Below are 17,227 nucleotides of genomic sequence, written 5' to 3'. Positions count from 1 at the left end.
GCACACATAGAACATATATATACTTGTTCTTAGACTTGCTTTCAAGTAGAATGATAAATATATAACTCACGTTTCTATGTGAATTTGGTCGGGTCGCCAAAAAAGTTACACATTGCCACTTTAAACTATCACTTGATGCAAATACACATAATAGTCAATCCTACTGTACCTGAAATGCCCTCTCCTTGTAAAGTATCTTCCCGGCCTGCATAATACAATCAAATTCAACAATCACTGTCATCTCCTTGACTAGTACATAGAGGACATTATGGTGTTAAATGGTTCAGTAGAGGCTGATTATGGTGTCCATCTTACCTCTTTTTTTAAGATACATGTATACCCCTGCTGCTGTTGCTACTGCTGCTATAGTGACTACAAACACTACAGCAACGATGGTGCCTGAGACAGTGACAGGAGAGGGAATGTCTGTCACTTTATTACCAATGATACTGTCAGTGCCAATGTATACCGATGACAACCATAAGCATGAGTATTCAGGGCTAGATTCAATCCGATCGGCCCTTTTCGGCTATGCACCTTTTAACAGCAATGTTTCTGCGTTGGCAGAGACCACATTCACAGTAAATGCTGCATATGTCGGCTCAATCAGAAATTACCTTTAAATGTCAATCAAACTGTAACGCAAATCTTCTGTGGTCTGGTTTGAATCTAGCCCTTAGTTAAATCAAGATGATATCAGGGCAGAACTGTAAGCAGAAATCTGGTCTAAATGAATTTTATGTTTACAGTATATTACCAGCAGATAGTTTATCCGGTGTGATCTCTAGGTAAGTGAGGAACAGGTGTGTGTCTCTGGAAGTATAGAGTTCACAGCTGTAGCTCCCCTGGTGAATCACGGTTAGCCTGTGGAGCTGAAGGCTGCCGGACTCTGACATGTCTTGAACCTGCTCCTTCCACTGGTCATTAATGTACATCTGAGGTGTGCCCTTGGTGTAGGTAGCGGTGAGGATATTGACTATCTGGTTAAACCTCCAGGTGAGGTTGAAGGTCAGGAGGTCAGACTGAGGGATCCTGCAGGGGATAGACACCTCACTGCTAGGAGAACACTGGACCGTGTTCTTTGTGTATACTTTCTCACTGTGTTTTTGTCAGTGGTGTAAAGTACTTAAGTAAAAATACTTTAAAGTATTACTTAAATCGTTTTTTGGGGTATCTATACTTTACTTTACTATTTATATTTTTGACTACTTTTACTTTTACTTCACTACATTCCTAAAGAAAATAATGTACTTTTTACTCCATACATTTTCCCTGACACCCTAAAGTACTCGTTACATTTTGAATGCTTAGCATTGTCAAATTCCCGCACTTATCAAGAGAATGACCCTGGTCATCCCTACTGCCTCTGATCTGGCGGACTCTCTAAACACAAATGCTTAATTTGTAAATATGTCTGAGTGTTGGAGTGTGCCCCTGGCTATCTGTTAATTTAAAAAATCAAGAAAATGGTGTCGTCTGGTTTACTTAATATAAGGTTTTTTAATTGATTTATACTTTACTTTTGATACTTAAGTATATTTAAAACCAAATGCTTTTAGACTTTTACTCAAGTAGTATTTTACTGGTTGACTTTCACTTTTACTTGAATAATTTTCTAATACGGTATCTTTCCTTTTACTCAAGTATGACAGTTGGATACTTTTTCCACCACTGGTTTTTGTACAGTTTGCAGACAGATACATTTATGGAATTATTTTGTTGATTGATAAATTGTTTGATTAATTAGTTGATTGATTGATTAGGGCTACCGACGTTAAGGCTAATCTGAAGATGGTGCTGGCTAAAGCTAAAACTGGCGAGTGTAGAGAGTATAGAGATATTGTTATCCACGTCGGCACCAACGATGTTAGGATGAAACAGTCAGAGGTCACCAAGCGCAACATAGCTTCAGCGTGTAAATCAGCTAGAAAGATGTGTCGGCATCGAGTAATTGTCTCTGGCCCCCTCCCAGTTAGGGGGAGTGATGAGCTCTACAGCAGAGTCTCACAACTCAATCGCTGGTTGAAAACTGTTTTCTGCCCCTCCCAAAAGATAGAATTTGTAGATAATTGGCCCTCTTTCTGGGACTCACCCACAAACAGGACCAAGCCTGGCCTGTTGAGGAGTGACGGACTCCATCCTAGCTGGAGGGGTACTCTCATCTTATCTACCAACATAGACAGGGCTCTAACTCCTCTAGCTCCACAATGAAATAGGGTGCAGGCCAGGCAGGCTTAGTGGAGTCTGCCACTAGCATAGTCAGTGTAGTCAGCTCAGCTATCCCCATTGAGACTGTGTCTGTGCCTCGACCTAGGTTGGGCAAAACTAAACATGGCGGTGTTCGCCTTAGCAATCTCACTAGGATAAAGACCTCCTCCATTCCTGCCATTATTGAAAGAGATCGTGATACCTCACATCTCAAAATAGGGCTACTTAATGTTAGATCCCTCACTTCAAAGGCAGTTATAGTCAATGAACTAATCACTGATCATAATCTTGATGTGATTGGCCTGACTGAAACATGGCTTAAGCCTGATGAATTTACTGTGTTAAATGAGGCCTCACCTCCTGGTTACACTAGTGACCATATCCCCCGCGCATCCCGCAAAGGCGGAGGTGTTGCTAACATTTACGATAGCAAATTTCAATTTACAAAAAAAAAATGGCGTTTTCGTCTTTTGAGCTTCTAGTCATGAAATCTATGCAGCCTACTCAATCACTTTTTATAGCTACTGTTTACAGGCCTCCTGGGCCATATACAGCGTTCCTCACTGAGTTCCCTGAATTCCTATCGGACCTTGTAGTCATAGCAGATAATATTCAAATTTTTGGTGATTTTAATAATCATATGGAAAAGTCCACAGACCCACTCCAAAAGGCTTTTGGAGCCATCATCGACTCAGTGGGTTTTGTCCAACATGTCTCTGGACCTACTCACTGCCACAGTCAGACTCTGGACCTAGTCTTGTCCCATGGAATAAATGTTGTGGATCTTAATGTTTTTCCTCATAATCCTGGACTATCGGACCACCATTTTATTACGTTTGCAATCGCAACAAATAATCTGCTTAGACCCCAACCAAGGAGCATCAAAAGTCGTGCTATAAATTCTCAGACAACACAAAGATTCCTTGATGCCCTTCCAGACTCCTTCTGCCTAACCAAGGACGTCAGAGGACAAAAATCAGTTAACCACCTAACTGAGGAACTCAATTTAACCTTGCGCAATACCCTAGATGCAGCTGCACCCCTAAAAACTAAAAACATTTGTCATAAGAAACTAGCTCCGTGGTATACAGAAAATACCCGAGCTCTGAAGCAAGCTTCCAGAAAATTGGAACGGAAATGGCGCCACACCAAACTGGAAGTCTTCTGACTAGCTTGGAAAGACAGTACCGTGCAGTATCGAAGAGCCCTCACTGCTGCTCGATCATCCTACTTTTCCAACTTAATTGAGGAAAATAAGAACAAACCAAAATTTATTTTTGATACTGTTGCAAAGCTAACTAAAAAGCAGCATTCCCCAAGTGAGGATGGCTTTCACTTCAGCAGTAATAAATTCATGAACTTCTTTGAGGAAAAGATCATGATCATTAGAAAGCAAATTACGGACTCCTCTTTAAATCTGCGTATTCCTCCAAAGCTTAGCTGTCCTGAGTCTGCACAACTCTGCCAGGATCTAGGATCAAGAGAGACACTTAAGTGTTTAAGTACTATATCTCTTGACACAATGATGAAAATAATCATGGCCTCTAAACCTTCAAGCTGCATACTGGATCCTATTCCAACTAAACTACTGAAAGAGCTGCTTCATGTGCTTGGCCCTCCTATGTTGAACATAATGAACGGCTCTCTATCCACCGGATGTGTACCAAACTCACTAAAAGTGGCAGTAATAAAGCCTCTCTTGAAAAAGCCAAACCTTGACCCAGAAAATATAAAAAACTATCGGCCTATGTCGAATCTTCCATTCCTCTCAAAAATTTTAGAAAAAGCTGTTGCACAGCAACTCACTGCCTTCTTGAAGACAAACAATGTATACGAAATGCTTCAGTCTGGTTTTAGACCCCATCATAGCACTGAGACTGCACTTGTGAAGGTGGTAAATTACCTTTTAATGGCGTCAGACCGAGGCTCTGCATCTGTCCTCGTGCTACTAGACCTTAGTGCTGCCTTTGATACCATCGATCCCCACATTCTTTTGGAGAGATTGAAAACCCAAATTGGTCTACACGGATAAGTTCTGGCCTGGTTTAGATCTTATCTGTCGGAAAGATATCAGTTTGTCTCTGTGAATGTTTCGTCCTCTGACAAATCAACTGTACATTTCGGTGTTCCTCAAGGTTCCATTTTAGGACCACTATTGTTTTCACTATATATTTTACCTCTTGGGGATGTCATTCGAAAACATAATGTGAACTTTCACTGCTATGCAGATGACACACAGCTGTACATTTCAATGAAACATGGTGAAGCCCCAAAATTGCCCTCGCTAGAAGCCTGTGTTTCAGACACAAGGAAGTGGATGGCTGAAAACGTTCTACTTTTAAACTCGGACAAAACAGAGATGCTTGTTCTAGGTCCCAAGAAACAAAGAGATATTCTGTTAAATCTGACAATTAATCTTGATGGTTGTACAGTCGTCTCAAATAAAACTGTGAAGGACCTCGTTGTTACTCTGGACCCTGATCTCTCTTTTGACGAACATATCAAGACTGTTTCAAGGACAGCTTTTTTCCATCTACGTAACATTGCAAAAATCAGAAGTTTTCTGTCCAAAAATGATGTAGAAAAATGAATCCATGCTTTTGTTACTTCTAGGTTAGACTACTGCAATGCTCTACTTTCCGGCTACCCGGATAAAGCACTAAATACACTTCAGTTAGTGCTAAATACGGCTGCTAGAATCCTGACTAGAACCAAGAAATTTGATCATATTACTCCAGTGCTAGCTTCCCTACACTGGCTTCCTGTTAAGGCAAGGGCTGATTTCAAGGTTTTACTGTTAACCTATAAAGCGTTACATGGGCTTGCTCCTACCTATCTTTCCGAGTTGGTCCTGCCGTACATACCTAATCGTGCGCTACGGTCACAAGACGCAGGCCTCCTAATTGTCCCTAGAATTTCTAAGCAAACAGCTCTAGGCAGGGCTTTCTCCTATAGATCTCCATTTTTATGGAATAGTCTGCCTACCCATGTGAGAGACGCAGACTCGGTCTCAACCTTCAAGTCTCTACTGAAGACCTATCTCTTCAGTAGGTCATATGATTGAGTGTAGTCTGGCCGAGGAGTGTGAAGGTGAACGGAAAGGCTCTGGAGCAACGAACCGCCCTTGCTGTCTCTGCCTGGCCGGTTCCCCTCTCTCCACTGGGATTCTCTGCCTCTAACCCTATTACAGGGGCTGAGTCACTGGCTTACTGGTGCTCTTTCATGCCGTCCCTAGGAGGGGTGCGTCACTTGAGTGGGTTGAGTTACTGACGTGATCTTCCTGTCTGGGTTGGCGCCCCCCCTTGGTTTGTGCTGTGGTGGAGATCTTTGTGGGCTATACTCGGCCTTGTCTCAGGATGGTAAGTTGGTGGTTGAAGATATCCCTCTAGTGGTGGTGGCTGTGCTTTGGCAAAGTGGGTGGGGTTATATCCTTCCTGTTTGGCCCTGTCCGGGGGTATCATCGGATGGGGCCACAGTGTCTCCTGACCCCTCCTGTCTCAGCCTCCAGTATTTATGCTGCAGTAGTTTATGTGTCGGGGGGCTAGGGTCAGTTGGTTATATCTGGAGTACTTCTCCTGTCTTATCCGGTGTCCTGTGTGAATTTAAGTATGCTATCTCTAATTCTCTCCTTCTCTCTTTCTTTCTCTCTCTCGGAGGACCTGAGCCCTAGGACCATGCGTCAGGACTACCGGGCATGATGACTCCTTGCTGTCCCCAGTCCACCTGGCCTTGCTGCTGTTCCAGTTTCAACTGTTCTGCCTGCGGCTATGGAACCCTGACCTGTCCACCGGACGTGCTACCTGTCCCAGACCTGCTGTTTTCAACTCTCTAGAGACTGCAGGAGCGGTAGAGATACTCTTAATGATCGGCTATGAAAAGCCAATTGACATTTACTCCTGATTATTATTTGACCCTGCTGGTCATTTATGAACATTTGAACATCTTGGCCATGTTCTGTTATAATCTCCACCCGGCACAGCCAGAAGAGGACTGGCCACCCCTCATAGCCTGGTTCCTCTCTAGGTTTCTTCCTAGGTTTTGGCCTTTCTAGGGAGTTTTTCCTTGCCGCCGTGCTTCTACACCTGCATTGCTTGCTGTTTGGGGTTTTAGGCTGGGTTTCTGTACAGCACTTCGAGATATTAGCTGATGTACGAAGGGCTATATAAAATAAACTTGATTTGATTTGATTTGATTACCTTGCTGTCTCAGGGTTGCTGTCTCCCCTCGTGTCCCAGAGGTCACGGTACAGATGTTGGTTCGGTCTCTGCTAAACTGTTTCATGCTGGTGATGTCATAGAGGCCCCGGTCATCTACCTTGGTGCTGGTCTGGGTGGTTCCGGGGTTCAAGGGCATATCAGAGGGAAGGTTAGTGGACCAGGTGAGTTTAGGCTCGGGGTAGATATCTTTGGAACTGCAGGTGATGATGTCATCTGATAACTGTATGTTCACCAAGTGGACTGGAGCTGCAACAAAGTAGACATTACAGATGGAGCAGCCATAAAGTGATCATCACAGACAGACAGACAGATAGACATTCCTTACCCTCCACTGATATGTTAATGAAGGACTCCTTGTTGCCTTTAATAGTGCTGGTGTAACACTTGTAACTACCCTGGTCCTGGAGAGTGATCGCGCTCAGCAGTAGTGATGCGTTTCCTTTGTGGATCTGGTCATTGAACAGGGCTGTTCTCCTTCTGTAACGCAGGCTCTGCTGTTGGAGCTGATCTGTACTGTAGTAGTAGGTGTGGACAGTCAGGTCCCCAACTGGTTTCAGCCAGTGGATGACTTCCTCACTCCCAGGCATAAAGCTGCAGGGCACGACACAATCCTCTGAGAACACACAGGTTACATAGACGTCTGTAAACAGAAACATACACACACAAGTTAAATGGGCATCTGAAGCAGAGTGGAACAAGCAGACCCACGTGTATACTGTAGTGTATTTGTTGACTTTACTGTATTATTCACTGTAGTGTACAGTAATATTTACTGTAGTATAAGCGCTGTAGTAATATTAAATATAGTATAAACACTGTAGTAAAAGAAAACTGTAGTATATACTATAGAGTGGTGAGGGAGAGGAGTCTACCTTGTCCGGAAACTACTTCACCATTAATTTTCTGGATTCAGGTTCACGCAAACGTCCATTTTAAGCTCTGTTTTACTATTGACACTTACAGTTGATTTCTGGATTGTAAATCGATTCGCTGACCTTAAATATTTGACATCTGATATATTCATTTCAGTCTCTGAATTGTTCAATCTAACTTTTCACCACCAGCTCCTTATATCAGGGCATTAAAACTACAATCTGTGTCCTGAATTAGCCTAGTGTGCATGTGCGTAGGGCTGTCGCGGTGACCGTATTACCGCCACAGCTGCGGTCACGAGTCATGAAGGCAGTCAAATTCCACATGACCGTTTAGTCAAGTTATTTAGGCTTCTCCAAGCTCTGATGCTGCTGATGGTCACGGACTACAAAAGGAAAACCAGCTATGTTGCGGACACCGACGCCTTGCTTCCAGACAAGCTAAATACGTTCTTTGCCCTCTCTGAGGATAACACTGTGCAACCGACGTGGCCAGCTACCAAGGACTGTGGGCTCTCCTTCTCCGTGGACAACGTGAGTAAGACATTTAAACGTGTTAACCCTCGCAAGGCTGCCGGCCCAGACGGCATCCCTAGCCGCATCCTCAGAGCATGCGCAGACCAGCTGACTGGTGTGTTTAAGGACATATTCAATCTCTCCCTATCCCAGTCTGCTGTCCCCACATGCTTCAAGATGGCCACCATTGTTCCTGTTCACAAGAATGCAAAGGTAACTGAACTAAATGACTATCGCCCAGTAGCACTCGCTTCTGCTTTGAGAGACTAGTCAAGGATCATATCACCTCCACCTTACCTGTCACCCTAGACCCACTTCAATTTGCTTACCGCCCCAATAGGTCCACAGACGATGCAATCGCCATCGCACTGCACACTGCCCTAACCCATCTGGACAAGAGGAATACCTATGTAAGAATGCTGTTCATTGACTATAGCTCAGCATTCAACACCATAGTACCCTCCAAGCTCATTAAGCTCGGGGCCCTGGGTCTGAACCCCGCCCTGTGCAATTGGGTCATCCCAATTGCACACCACCTGACGGGCCGCCCCCAGGTGGTGAAGGTAGGAAACAACACCTCCACTTCGCTGACCCTCAACACTAGGGCCCCGCAAGGGTGCGTGCTCAGCCCCCTCCTGTATTCCCTGTTCACCCATGACTGTGTGGCCATGCATGTCTCCAACTCAATCATCAAGTTTGCAGATGACACAACAGTAGTAGGCTTGATTACCAACAATGACAAGACAGCCTACAGGGAGGAGGTGAGGGCTCTGGGAGTGTGGTGTCAGGAAAATATAATCTCAGTCAACATCAAAAAATCAAAGGAGATGATCATGGACTTAAGGAAACAGCAAAGGGAGCACCCCCCGATCCACATTGACAGGACACCAGTGGAGAAGGTTGAAAGTTTTAAGCTCCTCGGCGTACATATCACCAACAAACTGAAATGGTCCACCCACACAGACAGTGTGGTGAAGAAGGCGCAACAGCGCCTCTTCAACCTCAGGAGGTGGAAGAAATGTGGCTTTTACAGATGCACAATTGAGAGCATCCTGTCGGGCTGTATCACCGCCTGGTACTGCAATTGCACCGCCCACAACCGCAGGGCTCTCCAGAGGGTGGTGCGGTCTGCACAACGCATCACTGGGGGCAAACAACCTGCCCTCCAGGACACCTACAGCATCCAATGTCACAGGAAGGCCAAAAAGATCATCAAGGACATCAACCACCTGAGCCACGGCCTGTTCACCCTGATATCATCCAGAAGGCGAGGTCAGTACAGGTGCATCAAAGCTGGGACCGAGAGACTGAAAAACTGCTTCTATCTTAAGGCCATCAGACTGTTAAATAGCAATCACTAGCACAGAGAGGCTGCAGTCTACATACACAGACTTGAAATCATCGAGACTTTAATAAATGGAATGCTAATCACTTTAATAATGTTTACATATCTTGCATTACTCATCTCATATGTATATACTGTATTCTATCCTATCTACTGTATCTTAGTCTATGTCGCTCTGACATTGCTCGTCCATATATTTATATATTCTTAATTGCATTCCTTTACTTAGATTTGTGTGTATTAGGTATTTGTTGTGAAACTATTAGATATTACTTGTTAGCTATTGCTGCACTGTCGGAACTAGGGGTGGCAGGTAGCCTAGTGGTTAGAACGTTGGACTAGTAACCGAAAGGTTGCATCCCCGAGCTGACAAGGTAAAAATCTGTCGTTCTGCCCCTGAACAAGGCAGTTAACCCACTGTTCCTAGGCCGTCATTGAAAATAAGAATTTGTTCTTAACTGACTTGCCTAGTTAAATAAAGGTAAAATAAATACACTAGAAGCACAAGCATTTCACTACACCCACAAAACATCTGCTAAACATGTGTATGTAACAAATAACATTTGATTTGATCATTAGTAGCCTACCAAACTTGCTAACTGCCTGGTACTCAGCACTCTGTTGTCCCTCTAATCACTCTGACATCAATGCAAATGTTATTGAATATCTAATCTAACATTTAGGGGCGACAGTGTTGGGCCAGTAACCGAAAGGTTGCTGGATTGAATCTCTGAGCTGACAAGGTAAAAATCTGTCGTTCTGCCCCAGAGCAAGGTAGTTAACCCGCTGTTCCCTGGGTGCCGAAGATGTGGATGTTGATTAACGTTCTAAACACGTTTCATGGGACGTTGCAAGAAAATTAATGTGTCCAGTTTTCTGAGGATTGGGAGAATATTCCATCAACGTTCCACCAAGCATGCACAGAAGATGTTTGCCATGTTTTGGGAATATACAATATTAGTGTCCTAGACACGTTTCATTGAACGTTTCAAGAACATTCATGTGTCGTCCAGTTTTCTGAGGGTTAGAACCTGAAACCCCACCTCTTTAAGGAATACCTAGGATAGGATAAAGTAATCCTTCTAACCCCCCCCTCCCCCTTAAAAGAGTTAGATGCACTATTGTAAAGTGGTTGTTCCACTGGATATCATAAGGTGAATGCACCAATTTGTAAGTCGCTCTGGATAAGAGCGTCTGCTAAATGACTTAAATGTAAATGTAAATGTAGAAGAATATTCTGTCAACGTCTCACCAAACATACAGACATGGATATAGAACAAGACAAGGCACGTTTCATGGGAACGTTGTAAGAACATTTCTGTGTATCAGTTGTCAGGACGTCGCCTGATGATTCTAAAGAAACGTTGCCCCCCCATTTTTTTAAATTACACCTTGTTAGTTGCCAAACCCATGATTGGTGAACCACTGATGCATTCACAGCTCTTTTTTGTCTGTTGGCAAGGTTACACGAGTGCTTTTAACATGTTTTCAACTTACATATTTAACACACGTGATTATATTGGGCATGTTAATTTATACAGAAATTATTATTCAACATGTCGTCACCTGGGATTTGAACTCACAACCTTTTGGTTCACTGCGTTCAGATATTCATTCTACACTACCATGTCTGTGGAAGTTATCAGTTACTTTGATTATTCTCTCATCATTGATTTGATAGTTGTCTAATGTTGGTGGGGCATATTTAACCTTTTTTAATGATACTCCTGAATCACTACGATCAATAAAGTTTTTCTTGAGTGTACTTTTACCAGAGCTGATAGTTACTTCAAAGTGCATTGACCCTATTGCTTACACCTATCAAGTTGTTTCAGATCTACACAAGTGCCTAGCGAGGAGCGGGTTAGGGTTTCTTCTGGACAGAGCCTAACTACACTGGTCAAATAAGAACAGGTGCTAGAGATATCCCTTATTTGGACAGTGTTTAGGGTGTTCGTCATTGGTGGTGGTCTGGGTTTGAGACGTGCTAGTGGAGTCACCATGCTCTCACATTCCTACTCTCCCCTATCGGGTCTCAATCCCAGACCACCAGCACCAATGACTAACTCCCATATCGCTCCCATACTCCCATATATAAGGGATATCTCTAGGGCATGTGCTTATTGGACCAGTATAGTATAGGGTGAATGCACTTTGAACTAAATCTCAGCTCTGTTAAAGGTAGACTCAAGAAAATATTTTATTGATCATGGTGATTCAGGAGTATCATTAAAACACGTTAATATGCCCCACCAACATTAGTCAACTATACAGAAAGCCCTTAAGTTTCTGAAATACGTGAAGAAAATCAATGATGAGAGAATAGTCTGATGAACTGATACCTGACATGGTGGCGAGGCAGGAAGATTGGAGTACCGTGAACCAAGAGGTTGGACTTCAAAATCCCAGGTTAGAACATGTTGAATAATAATTACTGCAATGTTCTCATTCAACGTGTGTAGAACATTAATAGTTTATATTCTGAGAATATGTCAACCATGTTCTGTGTGTTGTTGGTGGGACGTTGATGGAATAGTCTCCTAAACCATAGAAAACTGGACACGAATGTTCTTGCACCATTCTCATTTAACGTGTCTAGAACATTCATATTTTATGTTCTCAGAACATGGTAACCACATTCTGGGTATGTTTAATTTAACATTTCGAGAATGGTCTCTTGGTGATGGGTTCTGACTTCTCAACTTGAAATATGGAATATCCTTGTTCATGGTACGGAGGGAGAGAGGTGAATGCGAGGGGAATGCGTTCTGTCAGAACACATTATTGTTAGACATCAGGTATCCTATGGAAAGGAGAAGGGCCACAGTCTGGTTGCTACACGAGAAGTGAATGATTATCTGTAGGAGGAATTTATATGGTGGAGTCAATTAAGGTTGCATATAAGCCATGGCCTCAGAATGTTACTGAGTAAGGGAAAGGCAATCACATGGTTGCTGTCACTGATAAGGATGGATAGCGGTGGATTAGTGAGGAATGGGGGCCGAGGAGGAGAACAAACATAGGAGGAAGGTTTAAATACCAGTGCTTGAATCAACATGTCGTTGTCTGTTCTGTTGTCTGACCCTTTGGGGGAAAAAACGTAATTTGAGCTTTTCATAGTTGTCCGCCAGTTTTTACCCTGTTATTTAGAACCTAACATCGGAAACAGGAACATTCCTATTAAAACGTTATTTAATTACCTAATGAGACTCTTGGGTGGGGAATAGGCAGGGTATATGCTATTTAAATACTGTAGTATTTACTATAGTTAACAAAAATGACTTTTGTGATTTTGCGGACATTACTGCAGTATTTACTACAGAGTTCTGTTATAGATAATACTGTAGTATTTACTATATCATTCTAGAGTATACTACAACATTCTATAGTAAGTAATGCACATGATCGAGGGATACTTCCTTGTGCAGTATAGTATTCTACAGTATACTACTGTTTAATACAGAATTCTATAGTATTATAGTATTCTATAGAAAAGTGTTGTATTTTTTCATGTGAGTGTAATACATACAAAAATGCAGGTAAACACTCTTGGATTTTGTATTGGTATTTGGTCATGGCAATCCTTGATACTGTACATTACTTTGCCTTTACTCCTGACTCCTTTACTCCTGAGATAGCTTAGTCAAAAACTCAGTTATCCAGTCTGTATCACATCCGGCCGTGATTGGGAGTCCTATAGGGAGGCGCACAATTGGCCCAGCGTCATCCGGGTTTGGCCGGGATAGGGCGTCATTGTAAATAAGAATTTGTTATTAACTGACTTGCCAAGTTAAATAAAAGTTAAATAAAATAATTTTAAAATACTGTAAGTTAAACTGACCAGCAAAACTGTCTTGATTTGGGTACATGGCTCTTTAGACAAAGGCTTGGCATAGTACATGTAGATAGACACACCACGCTCCATTCTGGTGTACGTTTGGTCAGACAGTCAGGAGAAACCACTGCCACCTCACCCTGGCCCAGCCACACTCTGACCTGAAGAAAGACTACTGCACCTTATTCCTCCCTCTTACTCATAGCACAGCACCACCTATTCCAGGAAACTCAGAGATTTACTTGTACTGTATATTAAATAACTGTGTCATGTTCCTTGGTTATGAAGAGAATGTGACCATTCAGACTGTGCACTCATAAAATAATAACTTGTTCCTTTACCATGCTCCTTTTCTGAACATCAAACATTTTCACAATAATCATAATAATGCAGTCTCCACCACACTGTAAAAAAAATGATGTTGATTCAATGTACAATTATAAGGCAACCAGCTGCAATAGGATTGTGAGTTGGCTGAAGATAATTTTTACACACAAACTTTTTGTTGTGAGTTTGCTCAACAACATTTCTGTTTGAGCACAATCCCATTGCAGCTGGTTGCCTTATAATTGTACGTTGAATCAACATACTTTTTTTCCAGTACAAAGTCTGTGCGTAAATGGTTTTGCTTTGACAAAAAAAACACTTATAAAACACTTAAGATCACATTAATTTCTCTGTGCTGTGGGTGAGCTGCCCAAATTAAACTATGATAAGATGCAGTAATAATGAGCAATAAAAATAACATCTCTTATATTGATTTGTTTATAACCAAAATGTTTTCAAATTATACATTTTCTGAATTACCATGTTTCACCCTCAACCCTTATCCAGATGGAGAGAGGTTTACAGATGTTCTGGAGATAACAGACGGACTGTGATGGTTATTGTTACTCACCTCCCCCGTCTGTGAGACGGACGCTCGACAGTAGAATCACCATGGCTAGACCTTTTGACTTCATGGTGACCTGACTCCAGCACGTTGTCTCTGTGTTTCAAATGGTTGTAAATCCAAAACACAACTCAGTTGTTAACATCTCACCTGTTACTCCCTTATCAAGTCAGATTGTATCAGTAGTATTCCTCTTTAAGGAATACCTAGGATAGGATAAAGAAATCCTTCTAACCCCCCCCCCCCCCTTAAAAGATTTAGATGCACTATTGTAAAGTGGTTGTTCCACTGGATATCATAAGGTGAATGCACCAATTTGTAAGTCGCTCTGGATAAGAGCGTCTGCTAAATGACTTAAATGTAAATGACTTAAATGTAGTACCTGTTCAGGTTGGGCGTGGAAATTAGTCAGAGTTATGTTGTATTTTCAGAGTTAAGTTTATTTCATTAACCCATGCCCTTCTGAAAAGCTCTCATCGAGGCAAAGGGTGGCTACTTTGAAGAATCTAAAATATATTTTGATTTGTTTAACACTTTTTTGGTTACTACTTGATTCCATATTTGTTATTTAATAGTTTTGATGTCTTGACTGTTATTCTACAATTTAGAAAGTAGTAAAAATAAAGAAAAAACATTGAATAATTAGGTGTGTCCAAACTTTTGACTGGTACTGTACATCCCTCATTGGCCTATCCCTCTGTTCTTTCACATATCTACTATTCACGAAGAACCTGTCAGAATCCCTCAACCTTGATCCACCCACCTCTACTGTCTTTAGTACCTGAGCATATGACATCTTCTGCACTACTTTGACCCTGGCCACCTCAACCTGCCTCTCTGACCCTGGCCACCTCAACCTGCCTCTCTGACCCTGGCCACCTCAACCTGCATCTCTGACCCTGGCCACCTCAACCTGCCTCTCTGACCCTGGCCACCTCAACCTGCCTCTCTGACCCTGGCCACCTCAACCTGCCTCTCTGACCCTGGCCACCTCAACCTGCCCCTCTCGTACTGGACACCTCCGATCCCCGGCAACATGGGCAACCCTACAGTTGGCACACATACATTTTTTCCACTGAAACTACACAGTCCTCTGTCCCATGTCCTCCTGCACACTTTCCACATCTTGGATTCTCCCTCCCACACGCAGCTGCAACATGCCCATAAACGTGACACCTATAACACCTCAGTGTATTTGGCACAAAAGCTCTAACAGCATAACTCATATATACAAATATTAGTTTGTCAGGTAAAGACTCTAAATCAAAGTTCAAAAGAACAGAGGAAGTCTGCCTAGAAGGCCAGCATCCTGGAGTCGCCTCTTCACTGTTGACGTTGAGATTGGTGTTTTGCGGGTACTATTTATTGAAGCTGCCAGTTGAGGACTTGTGAGGCGTCTGTTTCTCAAACTAGACACTCTAATGTACTTGTCCTCTTGCTCAGTTGTGCACCGGGGCCTCCCACTCCTCTTTCTATTCTGGTTAGAGCCAGTTTGCGCTGTTCTGTGAAGGGAGTAGTACACAGCATTGTACCAGATCTTCAGTTTCTTGGCAATTTCTCACATGGAATAACCTTAATTTCTCAGAACAAGAATAGACTGTCGAGTTTCAGGAGAAAGTTCTTTGCTTCTGGCCATTTTGAGCCTGTAATCGAACTGACAAATGCTGATGCTCCAGATACTCAACTAGTCTAAAGAAGGACAGTTTTATTTTTTCTTTAATCAGCACAACAGCTTTCAGCTGTGCAAACATAATTGCAAAAGGGTTTTCTAATGATCAATTAGCCTTTTAAAATGATAAACTTGTATTAGCTAACACAATGTGCCATTGGAACACAAGAGTGATGATTGCTGATAATGGGCCTCTGTACGCCTATGTAGATATTCCATAAAAAATCAGACATTTCCAGCTACAATAGTCATTTACAACATTAATAATGTCTACATTGTATTTCTGATCAATTTGATGTTATTTTAATGGACAAAAAATGTGCTTTTCTTTCAAAAACAAGGACATTTCTAAGTGACCCCAACCTTTTGATCGGTAGTGTAGGTGACAGCCACATGGTGGTACCACAGATAGAACAATGAGACAAATATTTCACTGGGTGTATACTAAGCAAAAATATAAACGCAATATGTAAAGTGTTGGTCCCACGTTTCATGAGCTGAAATAAATGATTCCAGAATTTTTAATACACACAAAACCGGATTATTTGGGCACAAATTTGTTTACATCCCTGTTAGTGAGCATTTCTCCTTCGCCAAGATAATCCATCCACCTGATAAGTGTGGCATATCATTTATCCAATCAGATCAAAACACACACACACACACACACACACACACACACACACACACACACACACACACACACACACACACACACACACACACACACACACACACACACACACACACACACACACACACACACACACACACACACACACAGAGAGAGCGGAATACATCAGAAAAGAGGGCAGAGAAATCACAGCACAGGATGGAGCAACACATGGAATCAGAGAGAATCAGAACCAGGTTAGACATCGAACACATCTCCAGAATAATCACACACACTTGTTGAGTCATTACCCTCTGGTGCAGTGTTTCTCTTCTCTGTTCTAGCCTCCCACACGGGCACATGATTCAACTAATCAAGTGCTTGATGATTAATTGATTAACTAAATCAGGTGTGCTAGTGAAGGGCTAGAACATAATTATGATCTGGTGTATACCCATGCAGAAATAATAATGTTTCCCAGTTCATAAAAGCAGAAACACTTAACATGATCACACTTAATGATACCAACAAGTATTCAGCTGTTCTTTACTTCTTTATATCTTTTATTTTAATTTCCCCTTTATTTTAGCAGAGAGTCCCACTGAGACCAAGGTAGAGACCAAGGGAACCCTGCATGACCAACCGCAATTACTTGTACACATTAAATACTTCCATCAAAAGTATTAAGTGTTGATCAGAGTTATCTGGCTAACTTATTGATTCTGGTGTGTAAAAAAACACCCTGGTGTTGGTTTGTGTTCTGGTTAGGATTTTGGGGGTTAGTGTTAGGAAGGAATGGACTAAATGACTTAATATTATTACTACGTCTATAAAGTGTGTGTTCAGTGCTATATTGTGTATAGCTCTGTAGTGACTAAGTTACTTCCTATAAAAAAGAGAGAACTGAAAAGCACACTTGCGTGAGATAGTTACTACCCTGGTCCATGTTTAGAGAACATTAGGGAGGAAGAGGGGAGAGAGGAGGCCAAAGAGAGAACTGCTCCCAATTTCTTTTGAGAGTGAGGAGTTTGACTGGACTGAACCAACTGGTTACTTGGAG

This window comes from Salvelinus namaycush, chromosome 33 (genome assembly GCF_016432855.1).
Source record: "Salvelinus namaycush isolate Seneca chromosome 33, SaNama_1.0, whole genome shotgun sequence".
NCBI lineage: Eukaryota > Metazoa > Chordata > Actinopteri > Salmoniformes > Salmonidae > Salvelinus > Salvelinus namaycush.
This window is presented reverse-complemented; position numbering follows the sequence as displayed.